Raw genomic sequence first — 10,653 nt, forward strand, 5'->3', positions numbered from 1 at the left:
ATAACTTTAAAAATACTATAAATAAAACACTTGCAATCAGATCTCATGTATTACCAGTAAAATGTACTTAAATATCATAGTCATTATGAAGAATTGTCCCTTTAAAAGTGTAATGTAGTGTAGCTTCCCGGGCCGCGGCAAGTTGGAAGAAGGGAACATGGAGGACCACACGTATTCAAAATCCAAATTTCAGGAACAGGAGTCTTCTTCTTCGCCCAGAAAAAGAAAAGGATATTGAAAAGATATTTTTTGGGCATTTTCAGCCTTCATTTGGATAGGACAGCAGAAGACATGAAAGGGGAGAGACAGGGAATGACATGCAGCAAAGGGCCACTGTTCAAAGTCGAAGTAAACTTCTATATATGGGCGCCCGCTCTACCAACTGAGCTATCCGGGCGCCCGAGAGACCGGCTTTTTGAAGGCTACCGTGTTATATGTACTTTGAACTGCGTGGTTCGAGAGAGTTGATAGAGAGTTGATATATGATCTCAACGCTAGATGGGAGAAATTCCTACACATTGGACCTTTAAGAATTCTAACACTATTAATATATCCTGTCATTAATGCGGTAATTCAAATCATTCTACCTTGTGCAATGCACATTTTAATTAACATTATTAATCAATGAGATGTGTAAATGTACCTGGGAAGTTGATGCACCTGTAGCCTAAACCCATTCCTGTACTTCAACTGTAAATAAATCACCAAATGTAAAAAGGCCAACATAAATAACACTGACAGGTGCATCCCTGGCCACTCTTTCAGTTTTAGCACTGGAGTTGAAATCCTACCCTTAGATGCTAAAGAACAGCCCTGGCTGCTACATACACTGTGCATCGGGGGTTCATGCACTGTGCTGAAACTACAGCCACTCTCTGACCTCTGTAATTGTCAAGCAAAGGCAGGACATTTACACTCTGGAGGTAAAAATATCCCCAGTGATCTTCCATGACTCCCCCAGAGGCTCAACAGGTAGAGCGCAGCAGAAAGCCAGCTGTCGCCAGAAGGTGTCAGAGCAGATTTCTCCACCAAATCATCAGTCATCCCACTTGGATCAGAGATAGTGCAAAGATACTGTTGCCCCCTGGAGGGCTGAGGCAAAGCATATGGTGTGAACTGCTTTTTTAACAGTGCAGATAAGAGTTAGGTCATGGATTAGGCTAGATATTCTGTTTATATGAATGCAGAAATCTCTTTAATTTAATGACCATGGTTGCATTGTTGCAAACAGTGAGCAGGACTGCTTTATGGCAGTGTTGGATCTACAGGAGTTTTGCAGGTATTTGATTCACTGTTAGACAAAAAAAATCCCTTCTGGATAGTTTATCTACAGATTGTTTTTAAAGTTACTATATGTAACTTTTAAATGTTTCTGAAACTGTAATTTTTCATCTGATGATCATAAATGACTTGTAACAGCAGACGAGACTAACGGTGAAAAGAACGCTATTTGTATGTAGTTTTTCTTAATGCCTTCGCCCGGGTCCAATTTTTCCCGTAAAGTCACAAAATGATTTACGGCAGGCAGACCGGCTCTTCAGAAACACATTCTGACTGGTCACAGATTTCGGTGTCTCCATCTCCATCTCCATCTTCGTCCGCTTATCCGGTGTCGGGTCGCGGGGGGAGCAGCTCCAGCAGGGGACCCCAAACTTCCCTTTCCCGAGCAACATTAACCAGCTCCGACTGGGGGATCCCGAGGCGTTCCCAGGCCAGGTTGGAGATATAATCCCTCCACCTAGTCCTGGGTCTTCCCCGAGGCCTCCTCCCAGCTGGACGTGCCTGGAACACCTCCCTAGGGAGGCGCCCAGGGGGCATCCTTACCAGATGCCCGAACCACCTCAACTGGCTCCTTTCGACGCAAAGGAGCAGCGGCTCTACTCCGAGCTCCTCACGGATGACTGAGCTTCTCACCCTATCTCTAAGGGAGACGCCAGCCACCCTCCTGAGGAAACCCATTTCGCCGCTTGTACCCTGGATCTCGTTCTTTCGGTCATGACCCAGCCTTCATGACCATAGGTGAGGGTAGGAACGAAAACTGACCGGTAGATCGAGAGCTTTGCCTTCTGGCTCAGCTCTCTTTTTCGTCACAACGGTGCGATAGATTGAATGCAATACCGCACCCGCTGCGCCCGATTCTCCGACCAATCTCCCGCTCCATTGTCCCTCACTCGCGAACAAAACCCCAAGGTACTTGAACTCCTTCACTTGGGGTAAGGACTCATTCCCTACCTGGAGAAGGCATTCCATCGGTTTCCTGCTGAGAACCATGGCCTCCGATTTAGAGGTGCTGATCCTCATCCCAACCGCTTCACACTCGGGTTGCGAACCGATCCAGTGAGTGCTGAAGGTCGCAGGCCGATGATGCCATCAGGACCACATCATCTGCAAAGAGCAGCGATGAGATCCCCAGCCCACCAAACTGCAACCCCTCCCCACCCCGACTACGCCTCGATATCCTGTCCATAAATATTACAAACAGGATTGGTGACAAAGCGCAGCCCTGGCGGAGGCCAACCCTCACCTGAAACGAGTCCGACTTACTACCGAGAACCCGGACACAGCTCTCACTTTGGTCATACAGAGATTGGATGGCCCTGAGTAGAGACCCCCTCACCCCATACTCCCGCAGCACCTCCCACAGTATCTCCCGGGGACCCGGTCATACGCCTTCTCCAAATCCACAAAACACATGTAGACCGGTTGGGCATACTCCCAGGCTCCCTCCAGGATCCTTGCGAGAGTGAAGAGCTGGTCCGTTGTTCCACGACCAGGACGGAATCCGCATTGTTCCTCCTCAACCCGAGGTTCGACTATCGGCCGAACCCTCCTTTCCAGCACCTTGGAGTAGACTTTACCAGGGAGGCTGAGAAGTGTGATACCCCTATAATTGGCACACACCCTCTGGTCCCCTTTTAAAAAAAGGAACCACCACCCCAGTCTGCCACTCCTTTGGCACCGTCCCAGACTTCCACGCAATGTTGAAGAGGCGTGTCAACCAGGACAACCCTCCACACCCAGAGCCTTGAGCATTTCTGGACGGATCTCATCAATCCCGGGGCTTTGCCACTGTGTAGTTGTTTGACTACATCAGTGACTTCCGCCTGGGAAATCGACGACAATCCCCGTTATCCTCCAGCTCTGCCTCTAACATAGAGGGCGTATTAGTCGGATTCAGGAGTTCCTCAAAGTGCTCCCTCCACCGCCCCTATTACCTCCTCAGTGGAGGTCAACAGTGTCCCATCCTTACTGTACACAGCTTGGATGGTTCCCCCTTCCCCCTCCTGAGGTGGCGAACAGTTTTCCAGAAACACTTTGGTGCCGACCGAAAGTCCTTCTCCATGTCTTCTCCAAACTTCTCCCACACCCGCTGCTTTGCCTCTTTCACGGCAGAGGCTGCAGCCCTTCGGGCCCTTCGGGTACCCTGCAACTGCCTCCGGAGTCCTCCGAGATAAAATATCCCGGAAGGACTCCTTCTTCAGTCGGACGGCTTCCCTGACCACTGGTGTCCACCACGGTGTTCGTGGGTTACCGCCCCTTGAGGCACCTAAGATCCTAAGACCACAGCTCCTCGCCGCAGCTTCAGCAATGGAAACTTTGAACATTGTCCACTCGGGTTCAATGCCCCCAGCCTCCACAGGGATGCACGAAAAGCTCCGCCCGGAGGTGTGAGTTGAAAGTCTGTCGGACAGGGGCCTCCTCCAGACGTTCCCAATTTACCCGCACTACACGTTTGGGCTTACCAGGTCTGTCCAGAGTCTTCCCCACCCCTGACCCAACTCACCACCAGATGGTGATCGGTTGACAGCTCTGCCCCTCTCTTCACCCGAGTGTCCAAAACATACGGCCTCAGATCAGATGAAACGATTATGAAATCGATCATTGACCTTCGGCCTAGGGTGCTCTGGTACCAGGTACACTTATGAGCATCCCTATGTTCGAACATGGTGTTCGTTATAGACAATCCATGACTAGCACAGAAGTCCAACAACAAACAACCACTCTGGTTTAGATCAGGAGGCCGTTCCTCCCAATCACGCCTCTCCAGGTGTCTCCATCATTGCCCACGTGTGCGTTGAAGTCCCCCAGCAGAACAATGGAGTCCCCCACTGGAGCCCCATGCAGGACTCCAGTCAAGGTCTCCAAGAAGGCCGAATACTCCGAACTCCTGTTTGGTGCATATGCACAAACAACAGTCAGAGTTTTCCCCCCACAACCCGCAGGCGAGGGAGGCGACCCTCTCGTCCACCGGGTAAACTCCAACACAGCGGCGCTCAGCCGGGGCTTGTGAGTATCCCCACACCCGCCCGGCGCCTCACACCCTGGGCAACTCCGGAGAAGAAAAGAGTCCAACCCCTATCCAGGAGTATGGTTCCAGAACCGAGACTGTGCGTGAGGTAAGCCCCACCAGATCTAACCGGTAGCGCTCCACCTCCCGCACCAGTTCCGGCTCCTTCCCCACAGAGAGGTGACGTTCCACGTCCCCAGAGCCAGCGTCTGCCGCCCGGGTCTGGTCCGTCGAGGCCCCTGACCTTCACTGCCACCCATGTGGCATCGCACCCGACCCCAACGGTTCCTCCCACAGGTGGTGGGCCCATGGGCTGGAGAGATGGGAGCCACGTAGCTTGTTCGGGCTGTGCCCGCCGGGCTCCGTGGCAAACCCGCCACCAGGCGCTCGCCGACGAGCCCGCCGCCTGGGCCTGGCTCCAGGCGGGGCCCCGGCTTCCTCGGGCAGGGTCACTCCATCTCTACCTTGCTTCTTCATTGGGGTTTTTGAACCATTCTTTGTCTGGCCCCTCACCTGAGACCACTTTGCCTTGGGAGACCCTACCAGGAGCACAAAGCTCCAGACAACACAGCCCTCAGGTTCACAGAGACACACAAACCTCTCCACCACGATAAGGTGATGGTTCACGGAGAAGAGATTTCGGTGTAACACCGGAAAACCCTGTGTTATTGTATCCACCCAGGGAAAAGGTAGCAGGAGTTTTCTTTATGTTGGCCTTATTGTAGTCTACTGTATAAAATAAAATCTTATTTTATTTTAGAAATCTGTTGTAGTTATGGCTAATACTGGGGCAGTGCCATCACAGAATAAATGAAATGAAACAAAGAACAACTAAAAGTTTAAAGGGAAAGTGACAAAAGACAAACCAGTCAACTTCGGTCAGGCTTTCAACAGATGGAGACAATTACGGGTTTGTAAATAATTCAAATTGGCCCTTAGGTATGTAATATGTCTATTTCAATCATAAATAACTTTACAATAGGCAAAATGGTTGTATGTCAGCAGCCTATATTAAATTACATCCCCCTTCCATTTAGTACCCGTTTTTTTTTTTTTTTTAAATCCCTTGTCAGTCTGTGTTTGTGTTGGCCTATATTATCTTTTCCCCTTGTCCCCCCTGTACTTGTGTAAAGTGTCCGTGGGTTTCATGAAATGCGCTATATTAATCTAAGTTATTTTGTTTGTTGATCCGACAAACTCTTAATGCTTTGGCTCGTGACACTGAGACAGTGATATTGTTATCCGGATTAGCTCATGTTACATCCAGGTTAAGTTACTGTATGCAACACTTGAAATGCAACAATGTATCTGTAACTTATTCTCTTATTGTAAATTAATGATTTCCTGTCTGAGCAAAACATTCATCGCAACTATACGACCTCCCGGTAACGCTAACTCAGTAATATAGCACCGTAAAGAAAAGATCTTCACAACAGCAGGTGTGGTAAAAACACTAGAATACTAGAATCAAAACAAACTGAAAGTTACAAATAGCCACTTTAAATTGAATGTTCACTTTATTTATACTGTATTGATTATAGCATTGATTATTGTGCAGATTATTTTCTCTATTAATCATTTTGTCTATAAAATGTTTGCTTGTTTTGCCTGATCCAAATATATTAAATTTGCAAAGATTTAAACATAGAAAAAGCATCACATTCTTACATTTAAGAAACTGGAACCAGCTATTTTTGTGTCATAGAATATGTAACAGAATAATCGTCAAAATGTATTTCCTGTTGATAAACTAATCGCTTTGCTTCATATTTCACAGCTGTTGTGTTGATGGCTTCATGGTTAATATAATGATATATTTTAAAGGTTGATAAACTGCTTGTTGTAATTTCAGGTCAGACAAGAAGACTCTGTGTAATGAATCTGTTTCTGGCAAGAAAAATGTAAAAGTCCCGTCATCTGCCGTACCACCACCCATACCCATGTCACCCATCGTTGAAAAGATGGAGGGGCTGAAGGCCATCCGCAACCGCAGCAACAGCCTCCGTCTGGGCCGACTGGCCTTCTACCGGCACCTGGAGAAGGTGGAGACCATGCGCTGCTTCTGGGAGCTCAAACATGTGGAGATGGAGGGAAGAAACCAGCAGGTAACATGCGCTGCCTGTATTCTCCTGGCCCTTATCATCACATCAAAAAGCAGTACAATCGCTCCCTGAGAACTGGGGCTGATCAGATAAATCAGTGATTCCTGTCTATGTCAATAGAAAATATCACGGCTTTCCCTACTTCCTTTTAACCATCCTCCTTTAGTTTGACTAGATTAAATTCCTACAAACTGATACGCATATTTTGGGTTACTTAGTTGAACTATATAAATTATTGATCAATTAACCATTGCTAGACTTTTTAGATCCATCATAAAGCCGTATTTATGGGACTGAGACTGCATGAGAAAGACTCCGTCTTTGAAGTTGTGCCCCCTGAAGGCAATACTGCCATGTGTTCAACCTGAGCCACAATCACAACAGCAGTCTGTGCAGAGGGGAGGAAGAAGGGAACTGAAATAAACCGCCGCAAACACTATTCCGGTTCTCGGCACCTGTTAGCAGGCACAACATGCCCTGACAGATGGAATACAACGAGCTCACTAGAGGGAGCTGCTGATCTTTTAATTTTGTTTTATTGTCTGTTTGAACCTCCTCAACTCCCAGCCTGCCACACACAAACTCGCGCAGTAAACCACAGACATGAATGTTTGGCGCTTGGTCAACGCACAAGATGACACTGAAGCTGACATCACATTTACTGAGTACAAAGTGGTTTTCATATATATTTGGTTGATTACTGAGTTGATTGGGAGCTATTTAACTGCTCTACATATAAACAAATGTTGACGATGTCACGTGAAAGTCTGTATTCAAACACCTGGATGTGATTGACATCGAGGAAGACATAAGCTTAAACGTGTCCATCAGTAGATGGAAAATGTACAGTACTTCTGTTAAATATACAGTATATAAAGTTATTTAATACACAGTATGAAGTTACATTTTTTTTTCAAAAGCAAGTGGCCATTTTTTCCAGTAAAAGCAAAGTAAACTGAAGTTTACAAGTTGCCAGGTGGTACAATTTGTTGTACTCATTGTTGGATTGCAGCTTTTCTTAAGTCCTTATTGTAATTTCCACCCTTTTGTGACCAGTTCAAAAGTTTAATATAAACATATAACCTATGAAGTAAGACCTTTAACTGGCCAGAGAACATGTACTCATATATGTATTGTCTCTATAGAGTCCAGCAGCTGTGCGATCTCAGTGTAGCCCCTGTAAGCCTTAACTCTAAGTGGAGAAAAGCGTTTTTTACATTATGCTGTGGATTTGGTTATTATTTTTATTATTACTTTTATTATTTTTTTGTCTTGTCTGTAACTATAAATCAGTGGTCCTTTCAAAGTGACCACCAGGGAGCGCTGAAGGAAATGTTCCAGTTACATGGGAGTGTCATTATGTGATTTTAGATCCTCAGCCTTTCATAGTGTCCAGTGAATAACTCTCTCACCTTCCTCTCTATCGCTAAACTCCAACCTCAGTTGCACCTTTGCTCCACCACCTGTCCTTCTGTTCCCTGCTCTCCATCCTCCGCCCACCTGCTGTTTGCACTCTTGATACTTTGACTACGACAAACTGTTCCACACATCAGAAACATCAGATTAATTCAGTCAAAAGTTGTTTTTTTATATCAGAAATATGGGAGGCTGAAAAATAAGTGTTGAAAAAGGCGACAAAACGTTTGGGGTAAAAGCGTAATAAATATTGGAAAAAGTGACAAAAACTATGAAAAAAACTTCAAAAACACCAGAAGTAAGTGTCAAAAACTTTGGAAAAAGCGGCTAAAACGTTGAAAAAGTGACAAAACGTCAACAAAAGGGACAAAGACATTGGGGAGGGGGAAAAACTTGTCATGGTCAAGGGAAAGACAACACAAGGGTTAACAAATGCTGTTACTCCAGCCCTGAGGTTCTGCTCAGATTCCCTCAGGGGAATATTTTCCCTCCCAGGGGTCCTGCTCTGTAACCCCTTTGACCCTCTAACCCACCCCACCTGCTGCTGCTTGTTAAATCAAGCTTGCTTTGGACTGTTTCAGAATCTTGCAGAAATATTCAAACTAAAGCAATTTTCTTTTACAAAATGTCTGCCTTAACAAACTTGAAATATGAAAATATGCAAGTTCTGGGAGAAGTATGCTGTTTTCTAGATGAAGTGGCAATGACCAATAACAATTGACATTCTCTACATGAATGAAATAATCAAATTTCAGTGGCCATTTATGTGTTTAAAAAACAGGGATGTACATATTTCTATATGATTTTCTGAGTAATGTCAAATCCCTTCAAAGAACACAAGAAATGTCTCATCTTCTCTTAAAAATGGTGTCAAGGCACCAAGGTTAAAAGTCCTTCACAGTTTAAACCGACAAGTTTGGCAGGTCACGGGGAGGGATCTGATCTGGTCTCATTCCACTATTCAGTATAAATCATCAGCTACCATCCAGACAGATAACTGTCACACACACACACAGATGCACATGAAGTCCAAAAAGAAAACTGCAATCCTCTGCTGCAGGGGAGATTCTAGGATCAGATCTTTTGGGGGGGCTCAGCCCCTAATGAGAATGTGAGAAGGATATAGTGCATGCAAAAGTGTTAACCCCCCCACTTCTAAATCAGTAATTTCATTAGCCGATATTCTCTGAGCTAGCTACTGAACAGCAACGTCAGCTAACGTTTTTTTGACGCTATTAACACTATGGTGGAACTAAACCTGACACTTTATAAGTCACAGTGATAACGACCAGTTTGACACCATGTTCTAACATTCAGCAATTTTAGTTGTTTACGTTTCAATTTGGGTTCTAATCTGCACCATGAAATGACCAACCTCTTCTCTGGGGACTACCAACTTTAAACTTCCCAACCGCACTCCTGATCTCCCTCTGACAGATCAGATCGAGACTCAGCCAAAGGCGGGAGTCTGGCACAACCTCCCCCAATTGGCCAGCACTGGTGGCCCAATGGTTAGCACTGTGGCCTCCCAGCAAGAAGGTTCTGGGTTTGAATCCAGGTCGTTCCAGGGCCTTTTTGTGTGGAGTTTGCATGTTCTCCCCATGTTTGCGTGGGTTTCCTCCGGGTCTTCCGGTTTCCCCCACCATCTAAAACATGTACTAGTCAGTGCCCTTGATCAAGGCACTGGCTCAGATCTGGAGTTGGTCCCTGGGCGCTGTGATTGGCTGCCCACTGCTCCCTTGAGGGAGGGGTTAAATGCAGAGAATGACTTTCGCTACATGTATGTTTCCGTTCAACCCAGTCTCACGGCAGTTCGTGAAATGGTCACGTTATTTAATCTATTGATTTGTGTTCACGGGGACGTTTTTGTTGGGTTTTTTTCATGGTGGCCAGCACGAAAATGTAAACTAATGTATTTAAATGGGAAGCATAACCCAACCTCGCCATCCCGTTATTGTTGCGCGTCCCCCGCGGCCGTGTCCCGGCGTGTGAGGCGTCCTCCGCCGCGGCCGTTTCCCGGCATGTGAGGCGTCCTTTCCCCGTTGTTTTTTTCCTAAACCCAACCTCCGCCATCCCGTTATTGTCGCGCGTCCCCCGCGGCCGTCTCCCGCCGTGTGAGGCGTCCTCCCCCAGGGGGTGGCGTTTGTTTTCCCCGTTAATCTCCGTATAGACCATTTTGTGCTGGCCACCACAAAAAAAACGAGAAAAACGTCCCCGTGAACACAAATCAATAGATTCAAGATAACGTGACCATTGCACGAACTGCCGTGAGACCGTGTTGTTCCGTTTACCCTTTCCTTGACTGCATTACAGGTGCATAGCATCGATGACAGCGACACAGGATATTAAACCTGTTTCAAGCCCTTTGAACCTGTAATTGTTTGTCCTCTGTCACTAACAGACAAGTTCGCAAACTCTAACTTGAAGCACAAAAATGTATTTAAAAAAAGAAATAATAATATAATTTTTAGGGGGGCTGAGGACAATAAAATGTAGAAGTCCTCCTTTCTCTCACACAGCGTGGACATACTGTTGTAGTTCACAGCAAAAGACAACTGCTTGTCTTGTTTTCACCTGTGCAACATGTGGCCACAGAAAGGATAAACTTGGCACCGCATGTTTACATGCATGCGTGATTGTCAACTGGCTCGCCATTATATGCGTCTGCAACGATGCATGCACCCGATTGTGTCAGTTTGAGACGTACAGAGAGGCAAAGCAACTGTCTGACAGATATACTTAGGAGAATGCATGCATGCATGAAGTGCTGTGTCCTAAGTTAAAGGATACCGAAGGGGTCTCACTAACATGCCAGCAGCAGAAGGAGTGCATCTGATTCTGCGTAAA

The 10,653-nt window shown here is 46.3% G+C and overlaps 1 protein-coding gene across 1 annotated transcript in view; it reads right to left on the minus strand.

Annotated features, from left to right (window-relative positions):
- Positions 1–10,653, minus strand: part of serpinb1 (serpin peptidase inhibitor, clade B (ovalbumin), member 1) — a 35,739-nt gene that overhangs the window by 20,333 nt on the left and 4,753 nt on the right. The gene's annotated exons all lie outside the window — the stretch shown is intronic.

Source organism: Perca flavescens, chromosome 9 (genome assembly GCF_004354835.1).
Source record: "Perca flavescens isolate YP-PL-M2 chromosome 9, PFLA_1.0, whole genome shotgun sequence".
Classification (NCBI taxonomy): domain Eukaryota; kingdom Metazoa; phylum Chordata; class Actinopteri; order Perciformes; family Percidae; genus Perca; species Perca flavescens.